The sequence below is a fragment of the Macrosteles quadrilineatus genome, unplaced genomic scaffold (genome assembly GCF_028750875.1).
Source record: "Macrosteles quadrilineatus isolate MER2022 unplaced genomic scaffold, UCM_ALF_1.0 Scaffold_4__1_contigs__length_99947679, whole genome shotgun sequence".
NCBI classification, from domain to species: Eukaryota; Metazoa; Arthropoda; class Insecta; order Hemiptera; family Cicadellidae; genus Macrosteles; species Macrosteles quadrilineatus.
In genome coordinates, this window is record NW_026542597.1 from 5889209 (window position 1) to 5902595 (window position 13387).

Here is a 13387-nt window from a genome sequence, read left to right on the forward strand (position 1 = left end):
GTTCTTCATTATTTGCTGTTTGATTTTTTTATGTGTTTTTTTTAACAAGACAGTTAACACGGTTAAACAGGTATCTAAATCACATTGTAAAATGTATAATAGGAATCATTATACGGTTAAATATTGTAACCAGTTAATTTAAACTAACACATTGTTTGGTAATTTATTTAATAATCGTTAAAGAATAAAGTAAGCGTTCATATGGTTAGTTAAAATTTATTATTGTGACTACTGAAAAATATGAATTATGAGTAAACAGTGTTTGTTTATAATTATAACCGATTTCAAAAAATGCATCATCCTATTTACTGATCACTAGGCTTCAAACTTAGAAAATAACTAATCTAATAAAATAAGTTATGAAGGCTATTAGCAATAAATGATTTTTATTCATTTAGAAAAATGAATAAGAAATCATAACGGTTGGATTGAAAGATATGGGGTTGAAGCGTGATAATTCAAGTAGGTCTCTAATAACACATCGGATTCACATTTATCACCAACCGATGTATTTACGAGTTCGATATAGGATAGGTTGTCGTCCTACTGAAATATTTGTATTGGTTACTGCATCGCAAATGGTTTTAGACTGTCATTCCATCAATAGAAATATAGTTATACTGTACTAATTGAATTTGTATTTGACATATTTTGTTTTATTTGTTAACTTTTTGTTGATGATCTTATCTTAAACAACATAACAACAAATATGAAACTCACAACGGATAACATAAGAAAAACCAAACAGTTATTTCAGTGAACTAATCAAATAGTTAAATAAATAACTGTCTAAAGTAATTTAAAGTTAACATTAAAACAGAAATAAATTAGGCTACTAATGCAAATTATATATAATGTAACATTGTATCGTTCAAGCTAAATGAATAAAGTGTACAGCTAGGTTCTAAAAACACAGCATTCTTCATTATCTAAATAACAGCTTTTTATGCTTTTTTATACAAAAAATCAATGAATTTAGTAGGCACCAGTAGTGGCGAACTACCGGTTTAAAGGCACTTGGGGCACGTTTTCCCATAAGAAATAACATGGGATCATTTTTTGGCCACCAAATCCAAAAATCCTGATCTTTGCCTAAATATCCCTATATAATTGTTAAACCTTATTTCTTACTTATTCCCCATAAATATATTCGATATTAAGCTAAAAAAGCTATTTCTTATATTTATTGACCCTTACAAGTGTAAATGTAGAGTAGTGGCGAACCCAGAAAGAGCCATCACTTTAGGCACGTTTTCCCCATAAGAATAACATGGTGAGCTTTTTTTGACCACTTTTTTAAAAATCCAGCTCTCGACCAATACAAGCCTATATAAATGATCAATACCATTGTATAACTTCATTACTATTTCAAATCCACATGCATTCACATGTATATTCTCAAAATCATCAACTTGACAGTGCGAGGTTTGTACGCGAACTCGGCTCATGGCGTGTGCGCGCTCCCGACCCATGGTCCTGCTCCTGACCCATGGTCGGTCTTCTTGTCTCTAGTGGTCTAGTCCTAGTTGGGAGACCTCCTGTTGAAGTAATTTTTAGTTAAATTGTTTGAATTTTTTTAATTTCTAGTAAAAAATTTAGAAAATTTCACAATTTCTGGTAAAAAATTTTGCAAATTTCAAAAAGTCTATAAATAGAGGTGGCATCGGCCCAAGACCTCATTCTCGTGCATGATGCCGACCTGTCAACACTGCTCCGTGTCGCTCTCCACCAAAAGTAACCTGATTCGCCACTACAAGGTAATTCATAAAATGAAGGTGAAACTGTGCAAAGTTTGCAATTTAATCTGTGATAATAATGTGGCTCTAAAATCACATATATTACAAAGTCACAAGACTTGTAATTTATGTAAAATGAATGTTGTTGGACATTTTAGAAGACATGTCAATTCCTGTAACAAATGTCCATACACAATGATTAAATTTGTTGGTGAATCGATTAGAGCTGAACTTGAAAATACTCTTAAGTCTTGTCCTATGCCAATAAAATGGACTTTAGTTAGGAGAATTAAATTTATAAAATATTCAATGGATAAAAATGGAAAATTAGTTAATGAAAAAGAATGTATAGCGGATTTTAGAAGTCTTACTACCTTAACTATTGAGAAGCAGGATTTAAAGCCTCAAATTAAAAATGCACTTTTAAAGATTGATGCATCCATTCACAAATATCAAGCCCAAGGCAGTGGTTGGATATATGACCATACTAAGTATTGGCAGCTGCATGTTTACAAGTATAAGCCCCTAACTCCAAAGTCATATATACCCACACCAAAAAGTATTCAATCAAAACATGCAGTTTTAAATATAAAAAATTCAGATAATAAATGCTTCCTTTGGTCAATTTTAGCAGCTTTATATCCAAGGAATTGTATCAATGAAAGTGCTAATAGAGTCTCTAATTATGTACCCTATGAAAGTCAGTTGAATATGACAAACATAAAATATCCTGTGAAAATATCTGATATAGATAAATTTGAAATACAAAATAACATAAGTGTTAATGTATTTGGGGTTGAATATGATAAATGTATATATCCATTAAGAACAACCAAACTAAATAGTAGTACTCATATAGATCTATTGTTATTACAACAAGGTCGTAAATCACATTACTGTTTAATTCGTGATTTTGATAAGTTAATGTTCCACTCTACAAAAGATGACCATAAGAAGCATTTTTGCAAGTTGTGTTTGCAACATTTTTATACTAATGATATATTAGAACGTCACACAACATATTGTAAAAACTTTGACGCCCAACGAGTGGAAATGTCGAAACAAGATACATTACAATTTAAAAATTATAAATATCAACTTAAAGCCCCATTTGTAATTTATGCTGATTTTGAGTGCTTTATAAACTCTAACAACCATATTCCATCTGGATTTGCATTTGTTGTAGTGAGAGATTCTAAGATTATTTCTGAAGAGTTATATAGTGGTGCAAATGTTATGGATGTATTTTTCAAAAGGTTATTTGAGACTTATGACTTCATTAAACGTCAAATGTCGATATATATTCCTCTTGTAATGACTCCTGAACAAGAGGCATCTTTCCAAAACTCAACGCATTGTCATATTTGTGAAAAACCCCTATATTTTGATAGGGTGCGAGATCATTGTCATTCATCTGGCCGATACCGTGGAGCTGCCCACAATGATTGTAATTTAAACTATAAAGTAACAAAGAAAATCCCAGTATTCTTCCATAACTTGAAAAATTACGATGGACATTTAATAATGCAACACTTGGGAAAATATGATCGTAAATTAAATTGCATAGCCAAAGATATGGAAAAGTACATTTCATTCTCTGTTGATGATTTAATATTTTTAGATTCCTATAACTTTCTGTCACTTCCATTATATAAATTGGCTTCCAATTTAAATACATTTAGATTCATAGACAATCCTCTACTACAGCGTAAAGGTGTATTTCCCTATGAATATATGACGGGACCAGATAAGTTTGCAGAGTCTCTACCCCCAATTGAAGCATTTTACAGTACTCTAACTAAAGAACATATCTCTCCCATTGAATATGAACATGCTAAAAATGTCTGGACCCATTTTAATATAAATAATTTACAAGAATATCATGATTTATATCTTAAAACAGATGTATTGCTACTGGCTGATGTCTTTGAGACTTTTAGAGACCTGTGTTTAAAGGATTATAAACTTGACCCCGTACATATGTATTCACTTCCTGGATTAACATGGGAGGCCTGTCTTAGAATGACTGGTATAAAATTACAATTATTTCAAGATATTGACATGCATTTGTTCATAGAAAGTGCAATCAGAGGAGGAGTCAGTATGATTTCCACACGTTATGCTAAAGCCAATAATAGATATATGGGTGAACACTATGATCCCAATCAAGAGAGTGTGTATTTAATATATTTAGATTGTAACTCGCTATACTCTACAGCAATGTGCGAGCCACTGCCTGTGGATGAATTCCGTTGGACTAATGAGATAGACTACAAATACAATCAAAATTATGAGTTTGGTTACATTTTAGAAGTTGATTTAAAATATGATAAAAGCTTACATGATTTACATAATGACTATCCATTGGCTCCAGAGAAAATGAATGGGAAATTAATACCAAATTTAAATGACAAAACTAAATATATTTTACATTATAAAGCATTACAAAAATATGAGGAATTGGGGTTGGTTGTTACAAAATACCATAGAATTTTAAAATTTAGACAATCAAAATGGCTTGCACCCTATATTAATTTTAATATTGAAAAACGAAAAAGTGCTAATAATGATTTCGAAAAAGACTTTTACAAATTGTTAAATAATAGTCTCTTTGGTCGAACAATTATGAATCAACGAAAGTTCCGTGACATATATCTCAAGGATGAGTCACTATTAACAAAATATGTCACTAATCCAAGGTTTGATTGTAGCAAAAAGTTTGATAACAATTTACATGCTATACATTTAAATAAATTAGTTGTAAAGTTTAATAAACCAATATATTTGGGAATGACCATTTTGGATATTAGTAAAGTAATAATGTATGATTTCCACTATAATTATATGTCAAAATTTAAGAATAAAAGATTTCTAATGACAGATACAGATTCTTTAATGTATGCTATAGTTACAGAGGACTTTTACAAGGAAATAGAATGTGACTTGCACTATTTTGATACCTCTGGATATAGTAAAGACCATTTCTTATACTCTGATAAAAATAAAAAAGTCACTGGAAAGTTTAAAGACGAATTGGATGGTCATATTATGTATGAATATTGTGGTTTAAGACCAAAGTTATACTCTTACATTCCTCTAAAATGGTTATATGAAGAAGACAAGCAAGCTTTAGAGGTGAAGAAAGCTAAGGGAGCTGATGGTGCTACAGTAAAACATCTCCTCAGACATCAACATTATTTGAACTGTCTTGCAACTGGGCAAGATTACTACGAGAATGTGACGAGAATTAAATCTACAAATCATCATCTTCAAACCTTGACCATGAACAAGAAAGTACTATCATTTGACGATGACAAGAGGTTTATTCTGGAAGATGGCATCAATACTCTTGCTCTTGGTCATTATAAAATTGATCAAACATAGTTATGTTCAAATGTATGTAGATATAAAATAAATGCAAATGTTAAAAAACTCCAGTCTTTTATTTATTTACCCTTACCATCCTCTTGATAGAATTGGTCAAACATAAATCTATATTTGCCATTATTCTTTGACCTTTCTTTGTCTATTACGAAAAAGCCATATTTAGTTTTATCCCAACATTGATGACAGAGATTTTTAAATTGGTCAAATGAAAAGTCATTACCAACATGATTGTGATATACATGTTTTAAATTTAAATCATCTTGTTTGAATAATATTAGGAAATTTACATTATCACGTAAATGTTTGTGTACTTTGCTGTAAGATTGACACAAGTAAAAACAGTTAATATTTTTGTGTCGACCCATTGAGAAAAATTGTGTAATATTTTGACTATTTATGTCATCAAATACAACAACTGACTGTGATTTTACATCATTTGGTGTGATTTCACAGTCAGTAAACGTGTGTAATTTCACTTCGTCACACAAACTAAATATTTCAATTATTTTTTTATATTTTTCTTGTTCTAAAGATTTAGATATTAAATATAAGTTTGTAAATTTTAATCCTTCCTTTCTTACAATTAAATTGTAAATTACAACCGTCTTCCCACTTCCACTTGGACCACAAATAACACATCGAATATTGGTAGGAAATAGACCCAACTTCTTTGGTATATTTTCCTTAGTATGTACTATTTTAAATTTATGTTTTTGTTGAATAAAAGACATTTTTTATATAATAAAAATGGTAAAAAATGATAATAAGAAAACATGTAAAAAGGGCAAAGGTTTATTCCTAAAGCCTTACAGGGGTCGAGGGTTATTGAATACTCTTATAAATAACCTTCCATTCCCACTTCACATACCATCATATCAGTACTGTGGACCTGGAACGAATATACGTGGGAATCTAGCCAAAAATGTACCTCCAAAAAATAAACTAGACTCTTATTGTAAAGAGCATGACATATTCTACATGAATAATCCCGATACCGCTGCTCGGAACAAAGCAGACATGAGATTAGCAGACTTAGCTTGGACTAGAGTTACGGCCAAGGACGCAAGTCTTGCTGAAAAAGCTGCTGCTTATGCCGTGACAAATTTGATGAAGGCAAAAGCAAAAATGGGAATGGGATTAAAATTTAATAAAAAAGATGGACAACTACCAGCTGTTAGAGGCCGCAAAAGACGTGCCTCACTTCAGGGGGGTGTACCTAAAAAACGAGCTAAAAAATCTAAAACCAAGAGTAAAAGAGTGCGGAATAGTTAATTTAGATAGCTCATCTGGCACACATTGGACAGCATATCGTAAAAATAAAGATATTGTAATTTATTTTGACCCATTTGGAATCCAACCTCCAAAAGAAGTAATTAAATATTTTGAGGGATATAAAATCTTCTATACAACCGATCAAATACAAGATTTAAATAGTTCTATTTGTGGAATTTTATGTTTATCATTCATAAAAAATTTTTGTTTATAAAAATGGATTCATTTACTATAACATTTTCGGGTACAGAGCCAGAGCTTAAGTCAGTGTTCTTTCCTCCCATAGAATTAAATGATGATTATGTAATTGGATTAGTAGATTTTCAAAGTTATAATTCTATATTTAATGTTAAAAAACCTCTAAATACTTTAACATATTATAAAGTAGAGAAAAAAACATTACCAAAAGGAGATATCTCAGTTGATGATTTAAACCAGTTATTAGATGGTAAACTTAAAGTTATAATAGATAAAAATGGAGACGCATTAATTAATACTAAATCCAAACTTTTATTCAAAGGGCTTATTCCAAAATTAAATCAACTTAAAGGCAACAAATTAACCATTGGAGAAGGTGATGATGTTTTCTATTATGATCACAATGCTCCAGTTACAATAGAAATTTCTGAAGGAACATATGAGGTGGTTGAGCTTGCAAAGGAAATTCAAAAGCAAATCCCAGACTTTTTCCTTACAGCTAATAATAAAACTATGAAAGCGACATTACTTTCTAGCCATGTGTTTGATTTTACAAAACCATGTTTAGGGTCTGTCTTATTGGGATTTAAAGGTGTTTCTACTCCTGGTGTTCAGTTTGAATCTACAAATAAAATAAACATTAATAATGTAAATGTGATTAGAGTAAAATGTAATATTGCAAACGGGTCCTATTTAAATGGCAACAAATCACACACCATACATAGCTTTTATCCAGAAGCTCCTCCTGGCTACAAAATTATTGAAGTTCCAAGAAATATTATATATTTTCCTGTAAATAAGAGAAGTTTAGATGTTGTCAGTATTACATTTGCCGATCAACATGACAAGGCAATTGACTTTAACGGAGAAGAAACTACAATTACTTGTCATATAAAAAAGATATGAGAATTTATAAGAATTTATCTATAAGTGTACAAAATGCTAGGTTCCTAAAGTCAATAGGACTAAAGTTAAAATTTTCTATTAATAAAAATGGAAGATTTTCTAGACGTTACAGGGAAATCCCAATTCGACGATAGTGTGGTTAAAATTACAAATCACTCCTATGTTCCCCACAACACTTTGGCAATAAATAATTCTGATGAAATTCGAATATGTATTAATAATCAAGATTTGCTAACTCTCCCATGTAGGAGTTATCTGTATATTAAGGGAGAAATTGAAAATCATGATAAAGGTCATTTTATAAATAATGCATTTGCGTTCTTATTTGATGAAATTAGATACGAAGTTGCAGGTAAAGAAATAGACATTGTAAGAAACCCAGGAATTTCTAGTCTTATGAAAATATTGAGCTCTTACAATAAAACTACTAAATTGTCAAATGTAGCATTTGATTCTGACACGAATTTAAAAGAGTTCCATAAAGGTGGCAAGTTCAGTACTTGTTTGCCATTAGAGTTGTTAATGGGTGTATTCGAGGATTTTAATAAGGTATTAGTAAATGTCAAACAAGAATTGGTGTTGAAAAGATCCAAAAATGATTTGAATTGTATATTAACAACCACTAGTGCTCCAGCCAGTGGCACTGCTGATACAATTCCCAAAATTACACTTAACTCTATTCAATGGGTCATGCCACATGTGATACCATCAGATGGGGAGAAGTTACAATTACAAAAGATATTATTGCAAAATAAAAATTTGCAAATTGCATTTAGAAGTTTAGAGTTGCATGAACTTCCATCATATCCCAATACCACAAGACATACATGGTCAGTAAAGACATCTTCAAGTTTGGAGAAGCCTAGGTATATTATATTTGGTTTCCAAACAGCTAGGGATAATAGTGCACGAAAAAGAACTGACGAATTTGATCACTGTAAATTAAAAAATCTCAAAGTATTTCTAAACTCTGAATATTATCCTTATAGTGATTTAAATCTTGACTTTGAAAATGGAGATGTCTCTAAAGCTTATGAGATGTTTATGAGGTTTAGAGAGACTTACTATAATACTATCCCAGATCCTATGATTAGTAGGGCTGAGTTTATGAAGAAATATCCACTAATTATAATAGACTGTTCTAGACAGAATGAAACAGTGAAGGAAGGAATTGTCGATATTAAATTAGAGATTGAAACTGCAGACAATGTGCCAGCAAATACATCTGCATATTGTTTGATAATACATGATAAAGTGTTTGAGTACAATCCTTTGTCAAATGAGATAAATAAAATGTAAATAAAAGATGAAAAACATTCAACAAGAATTGATTGACTCTGCAAATCAAATACGAGAGAAATATAGAGCTTTAAAACGTGGCAAGTTTCTAGAGGCTGAAGAGAGGTTCCAAACATTCCAACCTTTAATAGAGCCATTACAAGAATTAAAAAAAATCACAGCTATTGGCAAAACAGAGAGGCCTCAAATGGAGATACTCCCAATGACTCCATCTAGAATATCAATGATACCAAGATTACAACCATTACAACCATTACAGCAATCCACTCCACAGAAATTAGATTTTGGTCTTTTAGCATCAGACTATTTAGGAAATTACCTCAGTAAAAGTAGTATGACAGACACTACATATGGTATTAGACGAGAAGCAAATAAATTTTTTATTGGAAATAAGGAAGTTGATATTGCCAATGATGATGTCACAGTTGCAAATAAAACCTACAAGGGGACAAAAGGCTTGTGGCAGTTGTTAACTTTAAAAGAACCTGAGGATTATACTCAGGTTGATTTGCAAAATTATAAAGAGATTTTGGAAGCCACAAATGGACATTTAAAGAGTTACAAAGATGGTGCACCAATTTCAAGTAATAGACATACTAAATATCTTAATATAATTAAACCTCTTTTTAAATCTGTTGGTGAAGGTTTGAGACAAGTGACTGGTAATAAAATAGACTATATTTATTGGGATGATCCTAATGAGCTTGTAGATAGGTTAAGACTTCTTTGGCTAAGTCGCCAAGCCGGTAACTCAGGAGTGGATAATGAAATAGATTCCATTATTGAGGAATTAAGAGAAAGTGGAATTATTTATTAAATAAAAATATGTTTATAGATAAATTTTATCGTTTATATAATCCATATAATAAGCCTACAGAACCCAGGGCTAGTAATGAACCTACTTTAAATTTACAAGACGATAGTTGGAATTGTTTAAACCGTAAAATTGGTAATGTTAAAGATGGGGAGTTTGTAGATGATGTATCAACTTTGGGTCAGACATTAACTAGAAAAGGTGATGTATTTTTACAAGGTAAAACTAAATATGAGTTTTTAGAATCTAAGAATAAAAATTGGAATGCTAAAAAACAGAAAATTACTAATGTGGAAAAGGGTGAAAGTTTAGATGATGTGCCCACTTTACAACAGACTTTAATACGAACAGATGGTGGTACATTTGTACAACACAATAAAAATTATGAATTTTTAGAATCAGAGAATGGTGTTTGGAATGCTAAGAAACGGAAAATTACTAATGTAGAAAAGGGTGAAAGTTTAAATGATGTGCCCACTTTACAACAGACTTTAATACGAAAAGAAGATGGTAAATTTGTACAAGACGATAATAATTATGAATTTTTAGAATCAGAGAATGGTGTTTGGAATGCTAAGAAACAGAAACTTAGCAATTTGATAGAAGGTACAGATAGTAAGGATGCTGTGAATGTTTCACAAGTTCCAAAAATGGAAGCAGGCTATTGGGATTTTAATAATAAAAGGTTAGTACGTGTTAAACCTGCCGTTGATGACACTGACTGTGTTACAAAAGAACAGACTATAACTTTTGATAAAAAAGAAAAATGTTGGGATGCCAAAAAACAATATATAAGAAATCTGCCAATGGGGGAATATTTAGATGATATTTGTTTAATGTCACAAGCTATGTATTATGATGGATCAAAATTTGTATATGGAGGAAGAAAATTTAATTTGATGGAATACAATCCTGATTTATTAGTTGCCGACCCCACATCTTTGAGTGGATTTAAGTATATAGATAATAGACCATATATACCAGAAAACTATGTATTTAAAAGAATGGAAGATAATCTATTGATTGGGGCTAATGGTAATATATTTACAGTACAAGGAAAGAGTGATGTTATAAAAAATGAATGAAATTGCATACGAACTTCATAAGCCTGCAAGAAAGAATTTCATTAGAAGGTCTTTTAAAGTATTAGGTATAAACGAAACTGTACAAATAGATTTAATTGATATGCAAAACTATGCTAGAGAGAATTCTGGCAATAAATATATTTTAACTTTAATAGATACATTTTCTAAAAAAGCTTATGCTGCTCCGCTAAAGAATAAGACGGGTTTGGTGGTTACAGAAGCCATTAAAACCATTCTACCAAAGGGGGTTAAAAACATTCAATCTGACAATGGAAAAGAATTTTTTAATCAATATTTTAGCAAACTAATGAAACAATTAAATATTAATCACTATCACACATTTTCTACAACTAAGGCTGCAATTGTGGAGAGGTTTCAGAGAACTTTAAAGAATTGGTTATATAGGGAATTTAGTGCTCAGGGGAGTTATAAATGGTTGGATTTACTTCCAAAGTTAATTCGAAAATATAATAATAAGGTGCATAGATCTATAGGAATGAAGCCTAACCAAGTGAATATTAAGAACAGTAAATATGTGCATGAGAGGTTGACTTCTAAAGTAGTGCAAGTTAAAAAGCCAAGATATAAGGTAGGTGATAGTGTGAGGATTTCCAAGTATAAACATGTTTTTAGTAAAGGATATACCCCGAATTGGACAGGGGAACTATTTACAATAGCAGAAGTAAAGAATACAAAGCCTGTGACTTATATCTTGAAAGATGAAAATGGTAATATAATCAGGGGAGGCTTCTATACAGAGGAATTGTTAAAGACCAAATATAAAGACATGTATTTGATAGAAAAGGTTATTAGGAGAAAAGGTGATTTATTATATGTCAAATGGCTTGGGTTCCCAAGTAGCCAGAACTCATGGATTTCCACTAAGGATGTCCAAGGGAGCATGCCATGAGCCGGGAGCGCGCCCAAGTTCGCATACAAACCTCGCTCGATTTTGTGAATGGATGTGGATTTGAAATAGTAATAGTGTTATACAATGGTATTGAACATTTATATAGGCTTGTATAGGCCGAGAGCTGGATTTTTAAAAAAGTGGTCAAAAAAAGCTCACCATGTTATTCTTATGGGGAAAACGTGCCTAAAGTGTCATAGGACCATCATATTGCCACTACTGGCACCAGTAATACAAAAAATGTGTGACTAAATGTATGTTGACTATGGTGGATTTAACTTTGTTGACCACAATCCCCATGTTATTTAGCTCACAAAATCTACGAATTTCCACCTGACAACGATTCAAATGGAAATTAAATAAATATAAATATTTTGTTTTTGCTAAAAAGGTAAGTTTTATAAAAGGGGTTTTTGGTGACATAGATTGTGGAGGAAATTTTCCGCTTGGTGGTCTCAGCCTCATAAAATGTAAATGCTCATAATATTCCGTAACAAGATGTGACGGTCCTCGACGCTGAGCTTAAATTTGTTCAACTTTAATTTGTCTGTGTCTAACAGTGGAACATGCATTACAATACATTCTTATAATAAAAAAATGCTTTATATTTTAATTAAAACTAAATTTTTCAATGTTAAAGGGAGTTACAAAATATGTTTGCAATTTCCTTTTCTTGGTGCAATTGTTAACGCTTTCAGAATGATGGGTTTTGTGTGTTACAAAATACAATGCTATCGCTATCGCTAGCATTGCTACTGCCTAAATCATTGATTTTGGTACAAACTATGAGTAAAGGTGTTTTAAATTCGTTTAAGCAGTAATTGTGTTAATAAATTTTCGTTTTCAGCCATATAAATAATTCACTTTGTTAAAAAAATTTCTACTTTAGTGATTTTATTTTTTTATTACTTTTTTATAACATTTGTAGGCTACCTTGACCTAAACAAGTGTTACCTAACAAAACGAATTTTAAATTGATTTTAAATACCTTACAATAACGATACAACGTTGGAATCGACTGATAGAGGTTTCTTTAATTTGGAAAGATGCAATTTTTCCTTGCATCATGAATGATGTCCTCTTTAAAAATATAAAATATTGAAATAAATCTAATAGTTCGACGTCATACTACCAACACCAAACTGAAAAAACAAAAATTGTAGGGTTATCTTTAAAAGTTTTTAGGGAGGGGCAGATCAATTATAAGGTAATATTGTCATCTTAAAACAAGAATTGTAATCTTTAATAAAAAGTGTTTATAGACTAACCTATCACACTTACTGATTAAAAAAGATATTTTAATTACATAAAACATCCGTCTGATTAACTATTAGCTAAAAAAATTGGTTTAGGATCAATATCTAAAATATATCTCATTTAAGACTCACGGTTTTCTAACCAGTTTATCAACAAATCCACTAAGGCGATTACAAACTCATCTTCTCCATCATTCCCACCTGCTAATTTAAATTTTAAATACTTCTCTTTAAATGTTTCAATGTTTCTCGAAATTATTTTATATGGATAATGTATGGGTTTTTGCACATTTTTTACCTTAGATTGTTAACACTCTTAAAAATGAGTACATTGAGTACAGTACGTTTACTGTGCTATTAAACCCAATTTTACAAAGTCTTTGGAAATTAGCTACGGACAATGTTAAGTATTATGTATGTTAAAACTTATGTGCGGAGAATTTTGACCATCCATATAACACCCGTTTCAAAAAGAATTTTCAGTTTCCGATTCACCGATTAAAATTAATAGAAAAAACACCAAA